The sequence below is a fragment of the Amblyraja radiata genome, unplaced genomic scaffold (assembly GCF_010909765.2).
Source record: "Amblyraja radiata isolate CabotCenter1 unplaced genomic scaffold, sAmbRad1.1.pri S67, whole genome shotgun sequence".
Classification (NCBI taxonomy): domain Eukaryota; kingdom Metazoa; phylum Chordata; class Chondrichthyes; order Rajiformes; family Rajidae; genus Amblyraja; species Amblyraja radiata.
The window spans coordinates 214,186-230,474 of record NW_022630161.1 but is presented as its reverse complement, the minus strand read 5'-3'; the positions used below and the strand labels follow the sequence as shown (position 1 = coordinate 230,474).

At 44.8% G+C, this 16,289-nt stretch overlaps 2 long non-coding RNA genes across 2 annotated transcripts; both read right to left on the bottom strand.

Annotated features, from left to right (window-relative positions):
* Positions 1 to 1,911: 1,911 nt before the first annotated feature.
* On the bottom strand, positions 1,912 to 4,031 carry LOC116969506. The gene is made up of 2 exons (XR_004410798.1): positions 3,851 to 4,031; positions 1,912 to 3,102 (listed from the first exon to the last, which is right to left on the bottom strand). It is a non-coding gene; the product is annotated as an uncharacterized LOC116969506 (long non-coding RNA).
* A 3,497-nt stretch (positions 4,032 to 7,528) lies between these two features.
* On the bottom strand, positions 7,529 to 11,208 carry LOC116969507. The gene is made up of 2 exons (XR_004410799.1): positions 11,040 to 11,208; positions 7,529 to 7,614 (listed from the first exon to the last, which is right to left on the bottom strand). It is a non-coding gene; the product is annotated as an uncharacterized LOC116969507 (long non-coding RNA).
* Positions 11,209 to 16,289: the final 5,081 nt, after the last annotated feature.

Below are 16,289 nucleotides of genomic sequence, written 5' to 3'. Positions count from 1 at the left end.
TTAATGCTCTTCAAGATCCCCCACACATCTGCTTTCTTAAACTCACATTGCCCTTGCATACTACGAGTGTTCTCCACACTGTCCTCCATGTTCCGCTCCTTAGTGAAAACAGATGCAAAGTGCATGTTTAATGCCTCTCCTACATCGCAAGACCAAGCACAAATTCATATCTTTATCCTCGAGTTACCTTCTTATTTTATATGTCAGTATAAAAAGCCTTGGGATTCTCTTTAATTTGACCGCAAAACCTGGCTCTTCTAATTGCCCGCCTGAGTTCTTCCCTCTTTGCTTTATATTCCTCAAAGGCCCCAGGACACGCAGGGTCCGTGTGGGCCACCGGGAGTTAGTGGCGAGGTGTCGACTGTGCCTGGAAACATGGTCACTGGGTTGTCTCCCAGTATGCATCAAGCATCATACAACCCCACTCCCTCCCTCGCAGCTATCCTCCTGCTCAATGCACAGTCCCTAGAAAATATGATAGAAACATAGAAACATCGAAAATAGGTGCAGGAGTAGGCCCTTCGAGCCTGCACCTCCATTCAACATGATCATGGCTGATCATCCAACTCAGTTTCCTGTACCTGCCTTCTCTCCATACCCCGTGATCACTTTAGCCACAAGAGCCACATCTAACTCCCTCTTAAATATAGCCAATGAACTGGCCTCAACTACCTTCTGTGGCAGAGAATTCTACAAATTCACCACTCTCTGTGTGAAAAATGTTTTTCTCATCTTGGTCCTAAAAGACTTCCCCCTTATCCTTAAACTGTGACCCCTTGTCCTGGACTTCCCCAATATCGGGAACAATCTTCCTGCATCTAGCCTGTCCAACCCCTTAAGAATTTTGTAAGTTTCTACAAGGTGATGTAAGGGCAAGGTTGCTTTACCTGAGAAACAGAGGTGCAGTAGTAGAGCTGCTGCCTCATAGTGCCAGAGATCAGATTTGATCAGTGCTGTCTGTGTGGAGTTTGCACATTCTGTGATCGTGTAGGTTTTATCTGGGTGCACTGGTTTCTTCCCACATTCCTAAGTGGTGAAGGTTTGTAGGTTATCTGCCTACTGTAAATTGTCCCTAGCATATAGCATATAGCATACAGAAGTGGGATCATTCTTGTTTCGCTTGGGCAACTTACAACCCAGGGGTATGAAGCAGTGTTCAAGTCAGATGATTTAGAGTCATAGAAGAAATCTAGATTATGGCAACAAGCCCACTCAGGTAAGACAGCAATTCCCCAATATCATGTTGTTCAAGAAGGAACTGCAGATGCTGGAAAATCGAAGGTACACAGCAATTCCCCAATATCATGTTGGGCAATTTACAGAGGAACAGTCCAATCCACTAGGTATACAAAAATGCTGGAGAAACTCAGCGGGTGCAGCAGCATCTATGGAGCGAAGGAAATAGGCAACGTTTCTGGCTGAAACCCTTCTACACACTATTCAATATTTCTGTTTGTACACTATTCACTATTTCTGTTTGTACAGAACCAGATCACTTTCCAAGTCTCATCTATCCCTGCAAAGTGCTGAGTCAGGTGGTCTGGATGAGGCTGGAGATATCTGGTGTGTATAGGATCTCAGAGAGCAGAACATGTGGCCTGCACTCCTGCTGTATCCACCCCCAAGACTGAAAAGCTGGTACGTGCCGACAATTGTGGAGCTGCCTCCCAGATTCAGCAATTTGCCCTCATGTATAACTCACCTGCTAATTGCCCACTAACTAACTCACTGGTACACAATGATGCTAAGACAGTACTAAACATTAATCAGCTACATTAACTGTCCTTTAAGTAAACTTTCATTTATTGCTGCTGGACAAAGAAGAAATCAAATAAGCATTAACAAATTGTGAGAAACTAACTGAAATTCACGACAATAATGTGCATTTTATAGGATATGCAAAAACTACCATTCAATAAAAAAACTATTTTATTAGCAACTGTTAAACAGGTCTGTTAATCGTGCATTCTACAACCTTCAGATCACGTCCCCAGCTACTACACAATACTGAAAGCACAAGCTAAACATTTCTGAAACTTTTTTCCAATCATCTTTAAAATGACCTTCATTAGTAGGTGTGAAGACATTTTAGCACTACCCGGAAACCCAAAAAATGGTGACCAAAGTAAAACACTAGCCAATGTTAGCCTAAATGAGCAGAATTGTAATTTCCTGAAGCATTTACTAATCTGAGTGCTTGGTTAAGTGAGCAGACGGGTGTTGGACATGACAGGAGAAGCAACATCTACTGATCGAGTGATCAAGCAGGCAAATAGTTACAATAGCAGGCAATGGATGCCTTGCTCACCCACCAGTACAAGGCCAGATACTACTACTGCACAACATTTATAAAACTAATCCCATATTAAAATAAATGGTACATTTACAAATTAAACTATCCAATTGTGGATTAAAATGAAGGGGAAAGACTTTTAGCAAAAATGCTTAATTTTACAATAAACTGTTGTGAGTGGAAGTATTTCCCGAACTGTGGGAATAGTCAATGACCTGTTACCACAAGGGTTTGACTGCACACTATATACTAACTCACTGGGGCGACTCCAGGCTCACACCAACATGACAATCACATGTGCAGTTATGTTGCTGAATCACTGACCTGAACGAACAGTCATACAACTAAACTTTCTGATCAATGTCTCCATCACTAGTTGTCACCTGGAATCTTCCTTAAAACATGTCTAGGGAAGGAACAGGGCGGAGATATTCAGCCAAGATGTTCATTTTGCACAGGAGCCTGCAGGTCTAAGCCTGGCTATCCTGCATATTCACCATATTCCAGTTAGTCACTTCACAAAGGATAAACAGAAATGTTAATAGAGTCGACTTATCAGCATATAATGATGGAATGTGCAGCGGTAAACCCTCAGCAAGCAGCAGTCTGTGTCATTGCTGCTGTGTACCCCAGGAAATGTAGTCGGGGCGAGTTGCAGCGTGATATTCATCAATTAACTGCTGGACAATCTCCCGGGAATTATCCAGTTCATCAAAACTCTCCTTAAATACGTCCTCTTTGCGAAATTGTTCTAAGAATGCTTCTCTTTTTCTGAGTTTATCATACTGTCTGCTGGTTCTTTCAAACAACTGTGGGATGAAGAGAAAACCCTTAATAATCCCATAAACTCAAACACATGTCACATTAAGGTGCAGAATGGTTTCACAGTTTTTTTAGTGTGGAACCCTTTAATGTCAAACTCCTTTTTTAAATTCTCGGATGTTCAATATTCTTTGACCGGTATACTATGAATCAGTGTTTTCACACTGAATATTTTATACAGGGCAGGTTTCATATGGTGCTTTATAACATTCAACCAAAACTTTTGTCAACAGTTCTAATCTTGTTGGCTGGAATGTACATTCAATCCGTTCATGGTCTCTTGAAACAGACATACCCAGAAAAGAGCAACACGACCAAATCCCTCATTCGAGGCAGCAGGATTAGAACTCTTGTCAACATTGTTTTGAATGTATACATACATGATAAAGTACAGTATGGGGATAGGGCCTCAAAGGTTTCAAGGCCATTCCGAGTCAAGCAAGCCAGAATGGCTGATTTGTTGGGACTTTCCACCCCTGGCAGCACACTGCAAGGAATGGTGCTCTGCCAACAGCAAGTGACCAGTGAGTTCAGCCAATGCACCAGTGGGTGCAACAGCTACTATCTTGTTGAACAGAATTTGTTTATAAAGTGTTCTTTACACTCAGTCACTTATTTCACTTTTCACTGCACATCAACAATTTAATCATATAAATATAAACACTCATTGCCAGACAATAAGAGTCAAACTATTAGAACTGTCACGTGTCAACCACAAATGTAATTGATACTTACTGAGGAGATGCTGGTATGATTGGCCATCATAAGCCCACTGACACGGTGAGCTGATGGCAGGTATGGAGACTTCCGTGACAATGCCACCTGAATACTGGCTGGTCCCCACGGTATGAAGTTGGCCAATTTTCGCTCTCGTATTCTTTGCAGACTTTTATGGACCTATATAAAGAACGTGGCTTAGAGTGAAAACATAGAAACATAGAAAATAGGTGCAGGAGTAGGTCATTCGGCCCTTCGAGCCTGCACCGCCATTCGATATGATCATGGCTGATCATCCAACTCAGTATCCCATCCCTGCCTTCTCTCCATACCCCCTGATCCCTTTAGCCACAATGGCCACATCTAACTCCCTCTTAAATATAGCCAATGAACTGGCCTCAACTACCTTCTGTGGCAGAGAATTCCACAGATTCACCACTCTCTGTAAAAAATTATTTTCTAATCTCGGTTTAAAAGACTTCCGTCTTATCCTTAAACTGTGACCCCTAGTTCTGGACTTCCCCAACATCGGGAATAATCTTCCTGCATCTAGCCTGTCCAACCCCTTAAGAATTTTGTAAGTTTCTATAAGATCCCTCCTCAATCTTCTAAATTCTAGCGTGTACAAGCCGAGTCTATCCAGTCTTTCTTCATATGAAAGTCCTGCCATCCCAGGAATCAGTCTGGTGAACCTTCACTGTACTCCCTCTATGGCAAGAATGGGTCACAACATCGGAGGCTTGGATTGCCTCAGCGCAGAGGGAGAGCAAGGAGGGAAGAGACAATGACTTTGGGACTTTAAACTGTGTTGTGTGTTTGTAATTTATTCTATGTTATGACTGCAGGCTAAACCATTTCGTTGCACTGAAAAGTGCAATGACAATAAATTGAATCCAATCAATGTCTTTCCTCAGATTAGGAGACCAAAACTGTACGCAATACTCCAGGTGTGGTCTCACCAAGACCCTGTACAACTGCCGTAGAACCTCCCTGCTCTTATACTCAAATCGTTTTGCTATGAATGTTAACATACCATTTGCTTTCTTCACTGCCTGCTGCACCTGCATGCCTACTTTCAATGACTGGTGTACCATGACACCCAGGTCTCGTTGCATCTCCCCTTTTCCTAATCGGCCACCATTCAGATAATAGTCTACTTTCCTGTTTTTGCTACCAAAGTGGATAGCCTCACATTTATCCACATTATACTGCATCTACCATGCATTTGCCCACTCACCCAGCCTATCCAAGTCACCTTGCAGCCTCCTAGCATCCTCCTCAAGCTAACACTGCCCCCCAGCTTCGTGTCATCCTTTTGCATCTGTTGAAGAAGGGTCTCGACTCGAATCTTCGCCCATTCCTTCTCTCCAGAGATGCTGATTCACCCGCTGAGTTACTCCAGCATTTTGTGTCCTCCTTCAATTTAAACCAGTATCTGCAGTTCTTTCTTACGCCCTTTTCTTTAGATTGCTCTTACTTAGTGACAAGCAATTACAGTACAGTAAATACCAGACACGAGACGATGAGAAACATCTTGTTGCTGTTAGTTGATGATTATTGCCTAGGCATCAGAAAAATTCCTACTCTTTTCTACAGATGTTTTTACCTCTACATATAAGGAAACTAATTGATCACCACTACCTCAATATCAATATCAGTTGTATTCGTCACTTGCACATAAAGTGCAAATGAAATGAATTTGCCAACAGCAGTACAATAAAAAAAAGAGCACACAAAAACACAATAAAAAATTTAACACAAACATCCACCACAGCATTCATCACTGTGGTGGAAGGCATAAAATTTGGCCGGTCCTCCTCCATTTCCCCCCCGTGGCCGGGACCTCAACCCCCGCAGCCATCGCTGCGGGCGTCCAGAGGTTTATACAAGTTAAAGTCCAGGTAAGGCCTGAATCGGTGCATCCCCACAGGAGACAGCGGCTTCAGGTTGGTGTAGGCCGCAGGCTAGCGGTCGAAGATTTAAAGTCCCTGCCGTGCTGCAGCCAGAAGCACCGCAGACCGCAGGGCCGGCGGTCAGAGCTCCTCTCCAGGGATCCCCGGCGAGGGACCCCGCTGCTGATGGTAAGTCCCCGCCGCGCTGGCGGTAGAAGTAGGCCGCGGGCCGGCGGTCGGAGCTTCTTCTCCCGGGTCCCCAACAAGGGATCCCAGGCTGCGGACGGTCCGCCAGCTGGAGCTCCACAGACCACGGCTTCAGGCTGCCGCAGGCCAGTAAACGGAGCGCTCCCCTCTGACAAGCCCCGGTGAGGGCTCGCCCGATCCTCGACGAGAGTCCGCGCTGCGCCCGCCGCTGAAGCCACGGGCACGTCTCCGGGAAAGGCCGCACTGATCCTCGATGTTAGGCCACGGGGGAGGCGACATGGAAAAAGTCGCCTCTCCGTGTAGGAGGGGACAAAAATGGTTTCCCCCTTACCCCCCCACACAAGACACACAGAGAGACACCAAAAACACACATTAGGACACACTAAAAAATAAAAAAACGTGGAAAAAACCAACACGTTGCTGGCAGGGCTGCCGGCTTGCAGCGCCCCCACCGACCTTGAAACTGTTCCTAATTGTGAACCAGTATCGCCACTCTGACAGCCCAGGAATCGGTCAGCACTAAAAGGTGCACTGACCCCCACCCTGATCGACTACCACAGGTAACATCCTGGTGAATCTCCTCTGCACCCTCATATAATGTGGTGATCAGAACTAATCAGATCTCAGCTGGAGTACTGGATGTAAAATCAGAGCATCACCTCCTGACGTATATAATGCCCTGACTGATGAAGGGCAGTATCCCATATGCATTCCTATTGACATCGCTCACCTGCATCTCAGGTCTCCGTGTTCCTCAGTACCCCCAAGACCTATTAATGGTATGTGTCCTAACCTCATTAGTGCTCCCAAATTGCATAACCATATTAATTTGTATTAAACACTATCTGACATTTTCAGCCCATGTCATCGCCATCGATATCTCACGACTAGCTTTCACACCTTCAATAACCAGTCTTCATGTCATCTGTGAACCGATGAAGGCAAGCATACCAATGCCTTCTTTACCACTCTAGCCTCTCATGGTGCCACTTTTGGTGCGGGGGTTATGGATTTGGGTCCAGAGATCCCTGCACGTCAATGTTATTAAAGGTGTTGCCATTATCTGTATTCTTTTCTTTTACATTCAACCAACTTACTTGCAAAAAATGATGATACACACAAAATGCTGGCAGTTAGGCTGCATCTCTAGAGAAAAGGAATAGGTGACGTTTCAAATTGAGACCCTTCATCAGACCTTGCTTGGAGTAAACTGTATCTGCCATTTCTTTGCACATTTCAGTAACTGATCCTACTTTCATTTACCTGGTAACAGCCTTTCTCAATCAATCAAGTTCCTGTCTAATACCATCAAAATCAGCCTTTCACCAATTTAGATTTAATATATTAGTGCACCCTCTTTCCACAACTATTTTTAAATTAATAGAATTATGGTCACAGCTCTCAAAGTGTACCCCCACTGATATTTCAGTCATTTGCCAAGAGGAGGTTGAGTGTTGCCTTTATGGATGTGGAGAGTATCCATACTCATCCTTTCCTTAATGTGGTTCTAACCTGAATCTATATTCTTACCTGAGTAGGGACCACTTCTCCTTGGATAATGTTGAGGATGGCAATGTAACAGTGGTTAGTTTGCCTGTCTCTGCCAGTGGACACCATCACATTCTTTGGTTGCAACAGTCTTCGCATGACATCCAGGACTGTAGTTTTACGTATACTTGCCACCTGAGGACAAAAGATGCGCTAGTTTTAAAATTAGAGAGTTATAATTATCTATCCCTCCATTTGAACAAAAGTAGCATAGAATCAGTGAACAGAATTAGAGCCAAAACTAACTAGATTCTCATTAAATAAGGCAAACATATCTGGTATTGGTTTTTGATGGTTTATCATTGTCATGTACAGTGCCCCCCATAATGTTTGGGACAAAGACCCATCATTTATTTATTTGCCTCTGTACACCACAATTTGAGATTTGTAATAGTAAAAAATCACATGATTAAAATGCATATTGTCAGATTTTATTAAAAGACCATTTTTATACATTTTGGTTTCACCATGTAGAAATTACAGCTGAGTTTAAACATAGTCCCCCCATTTCAGGGTACCATAATGTTTGGGACATAAGGCTTCACAGGTGTTTGTAATTGCCCAGGTGTGTTTAAATGTCTCCTTAAAGCAGGTAGAGAGCTCTCAGCTCCGAGTCTTTCCTCCAGTCTTTCCATCACATTTGGAAACTTTTATTACTGTTTATCAACATGAGGACCAAAGTTGTACCACTGAAAGTCAAATAACCCATTATAAGACTGAGAAACAAGATTACAACTGTTAGAGACATCAAGCAAACCTTAGGCTTACCAAAATCAACTGTTTGAAACATCATTAAGAAGAAAGAGAGCACTGGTGAGCTCACTAATCGCAAAGGGACTGGCAAGCCAAGGAAGACCTCCACAGCTAATGACAGATTAATTTAGATTAGATTAGATTAGATAGCCTATATACTTAAGAAAAATCCCCAAACACCTGTCCGACAGATCAGAACCACTCTTCAGGAGTCAGGTGTGGATTTATCAATGACCACTGTCCGCAGAAGACTTCGTGAACAGAAATACAGAGGCTACACTGCAAGATGAAACCACTGGTTAGCCACAAAAATAGGATGGCCATGTTACAGTTTGCCAAGAAGTACTTAAAAGAGCAACTACAGTTCTGGAAAAAGGTCTTGTGGACAGATGAGACGAAGATTAACTTATCAGAGAGATGGCAAGAATGAAGTATGGAGGAGAGACGGAACTGCCCAAGATCCAAAGCATAACACCTCATCTGTGAAACACGGTGGTGGGGGTGTTATGGCCTGGGAAAACTGGCTGCTGAAGGTACTGGCTCACTTATCTTCATTGATGATACAACTGCTGATGGTAGTAGCATAATGAATTCTTAAGTGTATAGACACATCCTATCTGCTCATGTTCAAACAAATGCCTCAAAACTCATTGGGCGACGGTTCATTCTACAGCAAGACAATGATCTCGAACATACTGCTAAAGTATCAAAGGAATTTTTCAAAGCTATAAAAATTGTCAATTCTTGAGTGGCCGTCAATCACCCGATCTGAACCCAATTGAGCATGCCTTTTATATGCTGAAGAGAAAATTGAAGGGTACTAGCCCCCAAAACAAGCATGAGCTAAAGATGGCTGCAATACAGGCCTGGCAGAGCATCACCAGAGAAGACACCCAGCAACTGGTGATGTCCATGTATCGCAGACTTCAAGCAGTCATTGCATGCAAAGGATATGCAACAAAATACTAAACATGACGACTTTCATTTACATGACATTGCTGTGTCCCAAACATTATGGTGCCCTGAAATGGGGGGACTATGTATAAACACTGCTGTAATTTCTATATGGTGAAACCAAAATGTATAAAAATGGCCTTTATTGCAATCTGACAATGTGCACTTAAACCACATGTGATTTTTTCAATTACAAATCTCAAATTGTGGAGTATAGGGGCAAATAAATAAATGATGGGTCTTTATCCCAAACATTATTAGGAAAAGGGGAGATAGAAAAGTAGGCATGCAGGTGCAGCAGGCAGTGAAGAAAGCGAATGGTATGTTAGCATTCATAGCAAAAGGATTTGAGTATAGGAGCAGGGAGGTTCTACTGCAGTTGTACAGGGTCTTGGTGAGACCACACCTGGAGTATTGCGTACAGTTTTGGTCTCCAAATCTGATTAAGGACATTATTGCCATAGAGGGAGTGCAGAGAAGGTTCACCAGACTGATTCCTGGGATGTCAGGACTTTCATATGAAGAAAGACTGGATAGTCTCAGCTTATACTCGTTAGAATTTAGGAGATTGAGGGGGGATCTTATAGAAACTTACAAAATTCTTAAGGGGTTGGACAGGCTAGATGCAGGAAGATTGTTCCCGATGTTGGGGAAGTCCAGGACAAGGGGTCACAGCTTAAGGATAAGGGGGAAATCCTTTAAGACCGAGATGAGAAAAACATTTTTCACACAGAGAGTGGCGAATCTCTGGAACTCTCTGCCACAGAAGGTAGTTGAGGCCAGTTCATTTAGTTGAGGCCAGATGATTGGCTATATTTAAGAGGGAGTTAGATGTGGCCCTTGTGGCTAAAGGGATCAGGGGGTATGGAGAGAAGGCAGGTACGGGATACTGATTTGGATGATCAGCCATGATCATATTGAATGGCGGTGCAGGCTCGAAGGGCCGAATGGCCTACTCCTGCACCTATTTTCTATGTATCTATGGATTATGGAGGGCACGGTATATTGAGATACAGTGGACTGCTATGTTTGCGTACTATCTGATCAAGTCATATTAGTACTAGCAAGACATAAACAAGGACAACAGCAACACAAATACCAGAGTACATGCATTAAGGTGTTAGAGTTACAATGACATTTCCAAGGTCCACAATGAGATAGGTTGGAAGATCAGTACTGCACCCTATCTTATGGGAGGACCATTCACTAGTCTGATATTGTCATAGCTTACACGGTTACCATTTGCTATCAGGATTGCTTGAACATAACCTATATAAATGCATGCACAAGCCCCTCAGACCACCATCTTAATCAGAAGTAGGATGAGCACAGAAATAGTCCAGCTCAGTGGCACAGCTGGTAAAACAGCTGCCTCGCAGCACTAGTGATTCAAGGTCGATCCTGACCTCGGGTGCTGTCTGTGTGGAGTTTGCATGTTCTCATCGGTTTAAGATGAACGGGGAAAGATTTATAGGAATCTGAGGGGTCACTTTTTCACACAAAAGGTAGGTGTATGGAACAAGCTTCTGGAGGAGGTAGTTGAGACAGGGATTATCGCTATGTTTAAGATGCAATTAGACAGGCACATGGACAGGACAGGTTTAGAGGGACGTGGGCTAAACGCAGGCAAGTGGGACTAGTGTAGATGGGACACATTGGTTTGTGTGGGCAAGTTGGGCCAAAGGGCTTGTTTCCACACTGTATGATTCTACGACTCTAAACCAGTGATCTTCTCAGGATAGTGGAGCACATTGGCCCTCGAAGATACAAACCACTACAATGTTTCATGACAAACAAATTAATTGTTGTTACATCAAAACATAATTTAAGACATAACACGAATCACCACGTACTGATTGATCTGTCGTAAGCGGAGTATAGCCAGTCATGAGAAAATGAAGCCTTGGAGTGGGAATAAGGGAAGCAATCAGTCCAATTAGATCATTATTCATATAGCCTGGGTACCGGAGTGTGGTGGTACTTGCAGACATGATTGTGGACACCTATGAAAACAAATCACAAAACAAAGTCATACTGCAGCTAAAATCAATATATCCTCTATCATTAAAACTCATCAACACACTAGGTGAGTAAACCTAAACAGAAGCTGATCAAAGCTTTGGTGCTGGGAAGCAATAAATGGAAGCATAATTTATCAGTACAAACCCAAGAAAATAATTAGCTTGATCAGATCAAGGCTGCAAGATAATTCCAGCTGCCCATAAAACTGCATTTCAACATTAGATTACCCTCCATGAGAGCCCCTTCCCCGAGCTGTGCTTCCCACATTATAATGCCAAAGAACTAATGTGTTAGCCGTGCTTCCGATTACTTTTTCTTCTGACCCAAAAGGCCAGCAGCCGAAACGTTAAGCTGGGAAAGTCGGTGGGTGGCAGCAGTAACAATAGCAATAGACAATAGACAATAGGTGCAGGAGTAAGCCATTCATTCGGCTCTTCGAGCCAGCATCGCCTGTCATGGAGGGACTTTGTATAAACACAGCTGTAATTTCTACATGGTGAAAATGTATAAAAATACCCTTTAATAAAATCTGACAATGCGCACTTTAACCACACTTGATTTTTTCTATTACAAATCTCAAATTGTGGAGTACAGAGGCAAATAAATAAATGATGGGTCTTTTGTGTTATGGTTTAAAGGGGCAGAGTGCTTTGGGATGTGATTCTAGAGCAGAGGGTCTCAGCAGCCAGGTCTGGGGGAGATAAGGGAGGAGGTGAGATTTTAATGAGTAAGGCAAAACAAAATATACACCCACTTCCAGTCCCAGGTCCCTCTCTCACCTCAGCCTTCCATGCATTTGTTGCTCAAATATTCCCTGTGGCCTTTGAACTCAGGAGGCTAAGGGGTGATCACATGAAGTTGTAGATATTATCGTCCATATAGTCTGAGCATTTGACAGCACTGGGCCTCTATTCGCCTGAGTTTAGAAAGTTGAGGGGGGACCTCATTGAAACTTACAGAATCCTGAAAGGCATAAATAGAGTGGATGTGGAAAGGATGTTTCCACCAGTTGGAAAGGTTAGGACCAGCGGTTATAGTCACAGAATTAAAGGGCACTTGTTTAGATACGAGGTGAGGAGGAACTTCTTTAGTCAGAGGGTAGTTAATCTGTGGAACTCATTGCCACAGAGGGCTGTGGAGGCTGGCAGTGGATATTTTTAAGGCAGAGAGAGACGCATTCTTGATTAGAACAGGTGTCAAGGGTTATAGGGTGAAGGCAGGATAATGGAATTAGGAGGCAGAGATCGGACATGATTGAATGGCGGAGTGGTCTCAATGGGCCAAATTGTCTAATTCTACTCGTGTAACGTGAACTTTTACCCTAAGAAGGGAAATCAGGAACAAGAGGACTTAAGTTTAATGTGAAAGTGAAAAGATCGAATAGAAATCTGAGGGCAGCATTTTCACACAGAGGGTAGGTAAATAGAACAAGCTGCTCGAGGAAGTAGTTTAAGCTTCGATCGCCCCGACGGCCTCGACCACGGGATAATAAAGAGGAAGAAGATTAAACTTTATTGCCTTCCATTATAGTGAGGAGAGTGGGAAATCCGCTGTGGTGGATGTTCATGTTAATTTTGATGTAGGTGTGTCTTGTTGCTTTTTTTTAGCATGGCTGTATGGTAATATGAGTTTCACTCGACCTTAATTGGTACATCTGACAATAAACAGACCTTTGAACCTTTTAACATTGAACAGACATTTGGACAGGTACTTGGATAGAAAAGGCTTCCAGGGATATGGGCCACATACAGGCAGGTGGAACTATCGTAGATAGGAAATCTGGTCTGTACAGGCTAGTTGGGCAGAAGAGCCTGTTTCCATGCAGTATGACTGTAGGTCTGATTAGAGATAGCCAGTGAGCAGGGCAGTTTATATGGACTTCAGAAGACCATTGACAAGTTGCCATATGGTAGGCTAGTGTGGAAGGTTAGATCACATGGAATCCAAGGCAAGCTACACAATTGGATTCAAGATTGGCTTGGAGGAAGGAGTCAGTGGGTAGTTTTGGAGCACAGTTTCTCTCATTGGAGGCCTGTGACTAGTGGAGTGATCCAGATGGTGTAATAACACCATAATTGTTCAATCACATTCAGGGAGAGCATGGTGACACTGGAATTCTGGAGGTTAGATTGTTGGTGATAGAGGCCATAGATCAGTTTTTCAAAGATAGGGAATGGAAAGCTGCATGCAGTTGGCACAGAAGAAGAGTTGTGGTGTGGAGTAAATTGGACATGGTCATATTAAATTACAGTGTGAGGAGACAGGTGGCCTACTCTTACTCTTGTCCCTTTTGTGTTATGGTTTAAAGGGGCAGAGTGCTTTGGGATGTGATTCTAGAGCAGAGGGTCTAAGCAGCCAGGTCTGGAGGAGATAAGAGAGGAGGTGAGATTTAATGAATAAGGCAAAACAAAATATACACCCACTTCCAGTCCCAGGTCCCTCTCTCACCTCAGCCTTCCATGCATTTGTTGCTCAAAGATTCCCTGTGGCCTTTCGCAGACCTTGCCTCTGTCTCTGACATGTAGAGCCCAGTGTTTTCAGTCCGTCTGCCAACTGTAACAAATGTGACATCAGTCAGGGGTACGACGGGGAAATAAAATTTGACTGCTAGAACTTTAATGGATGTTGTAATAAAATGGAGTCATGCAGCACATCAAGTCCACATTAATTTTCCCTCTCACATTCCCCTCTTGTGATTTTATAAACCTACATAAGGTCATCCCCTTAGCTCCTTCGCTCCATTGAAATCAATCCCAGCCTATCCAGCCTCTGCTTCTCACTCAAACCCTCCAATCCTGGTAATCAATGTTGCATCTTTTCCAGTTTACTGACACCCTTCCTGTAGCAGGGTGACCACAACTGGACATATCCCAGCAGGTGTGGTCTCCTCGAGGTCTAGTACACTGAGACAGGACGCTGCAGAGTGAACCAGACATAGATGACCTCTTGGGCTGTTTGCACCCCCTGGCCTGGCTCCGTCTCCCAGCTCCAACCCCCTCCATGTCTCCCTCCTGCCTATTTCCCCCTCCCCAGTTCAAATCCCCTTCCTCCTCTGCGTCTGCCTCACGTGTCCTCAACCCTCACCATCCCCTCTGCCCCTCCCCAGGACCCTGTGCCCATCCCCCTGCCCCCTTCCTTGCTCTCTCCTCTGCCCCCCCCCTGCTGCCCTGCCCCAGCCCCCCCTCCCCTCCTGCCCCACTATCCCTCCCTCCCACCCGGCCCGGCCCGGCCCGGCTGCACCACTCGCTGCCCATCCTCCTTCCACCCACTCACACAGCGTCACACAGCAGACCGGCGTCTCCATGACGGCGTCACGTAGGGCGGAGTTCGCGCTCCACCTGACGGCGTGACGTAGGGCGGGGCTTGCGCTCCACCTGACGGCATGACGTAGGGCGGGGCTTGCGCTCCATCTGACGGCATGACGTAGGGCGGGGCTTGCGCTCCACCTGACGGCATGACGTAGGGCGGGGCTTGCGCTCCACCTGACGGCATGCATAACGTGGGGCGGGGCTTGCGCTCCATCTGACGGCTTGACGTAGGGCGGGGCTTGCGCTCCACCTGACGGCATGACGTACGCCCCCGTCTCTACCTGACGCCGGCACATCGAGCTGACGGCGAAACTTACAAAGGGGCTCGCGATCTCCCTGACGGCGTGACGTAATCAGGGGGTCGCGGTCCGTCTGACCACGAGACGTGCCGTGATGGGAATCCTGTGGTCTACCTGACGCGTGACGTTGAGGGAATCCCACCGGCTACTTGACGCGTGACGTAGAGGGAATCCCACCGGCTACTTGACGCGTGACGTAGAGGGGAATCCCACCCCATTGAAGGATAGTGTATGTACAGGGACATATCTATCCATGCACTGTAGACTTGTATTTACATTGATGCATTTAATATATGGATGTCTTGTTTTATACTTTGGCAATATTTATACTTTGGCATGTATTTTATCATGCCAATAAAGTTCTTAAATTGAAATTGAAATTGAAAATTGAGAGAGGGAGAGGGAGAGGGAGAGAGAGAGAGAGAGAGAGAGAGAGACAGAGAGAGAGAGAGAGAGAGAGTAGGGAGAGAGAGGAGAGAGAGAGAGATAGTAGAGAGAGATAATAGATCGAGTGGAGAGTAGTCTGAGGCGTAAGCTCTGGTGCGCGGCTCTGTCTTGGGTGCTGGTGCTGTTCGCTCGCGTAGGTTTGATCTCATTGAGGGAGGAGAAGAGGGGCATTCGCTGCATTTAACATTGCGGGCGCTAGCCAAACTCACTTCCATTTAATGCATTCGTTGCATTTAACTTCTGAGGGATTTTGAGAGAGAGAGGGATAGAGAGAGAAGGGAGGAGGGGAGGGGAGTTAATATTTTCTGTGTTTAGTTTACATTTCACCATGTTTACTGAGTTTAATCTAGTTACTACATTCAGTTCATTTTTGTTTTTACTGTCATTTAGTTCAGAGAGAGGGAGAGAGAAAGAAAGAGAGAGAGAGGGAGAGAGAGAGAGAGAGAACGAGAGTTTGAGACTGGGAGGATAGAGAGAGAGGGTGAGACGGAGAGAGAAATGCTGCTGGTGCCTTAGTCTTAGATTATAGTAGAGGCCATTTGGGACTGAGATGAGGAGAAACGTTTCCACCCAGAGAGTTGTGTGAATCTGTGGCCATTTGGGACTGAGATGAGCAGAAACCTTTTCACCCAGAGAGTTGTGAATTTGTGGAATTCCCTGCCACAGAGGGCAGTGGAGGCCAAGTCACTGGATGGATTAAGAGACAGTTAGATAGAGCTCTAGGGGCGAGTGGAGTCAAGGGATATGGGGAGAAGGCAGGCACGGGTTAATGATTGGGACGATCAGCCATGATCACAATGAATGGCGGATGGTGCTGGCTCGAAGGGCCGAATGGCCTCCTACTGCACCTGCTGTCTATTTGATTCTGCTCAGCTGGGTAGGGGCGCTGACAATGGCAAATGTCATTTAATTCCCGTAAGTATAAGGTTTTACATTTGTGAAATCTGTAGGACATTCGCAGTAAATACGAGGGCCTGAGGATGTAAAATGAGGGAGAAAGTGAGAGAGAGAGTGAGAGAGAGAGAGA